The sequence below is a fragment of the Myotis brandtii genome, unplaced genomic scaffold (assembly GCF_000412655.1).
Source record: "Myotis brandtii unplaced genomic scaffold, ASM41265v1 scaffold691, whole genome shotgun sequence".
NCBI classification, from domain to species: domain Eukaryota; kingdom Metazoa; phylum Chordata; class Mammalia; order Chiroptera; family Vespertilionidae; genus Myotis; species Myotis brandtii.
The window spans coordinates 1,883,475-1,883,743 of record NW_005370704.1 but is presented as its reverse complement, the minus strand read 5'-3'; positions in this window follow the sequence as shown (position 1 = coordinate 1,883,743).

Here is a 269-nt window from a genome sequence, read left to right as displayed (position 1 = left end):
AGCACATGCCACCATCTGTGCTCCCCACGGCGCACGACCAGCCACTCAGTCAAATGCCAGGTGTTGACGGACGGCCTACTACGCGCCACGCTTGTGGCCCCAGTGAACTCTGACCTCAGACAGGAAGACATTCCAAGTGGTCTTGTGCTGTGACTTCCATTAAAGGCCTGCGTTTCCCGGCCGGGAGGGGCGTGGATCCCTCTGTCCCAGGGGGCGGGGGCCCGGGGTAGCACGGGGCGACCTGCGTTCCCGGTCCACTCGGCTGCCCT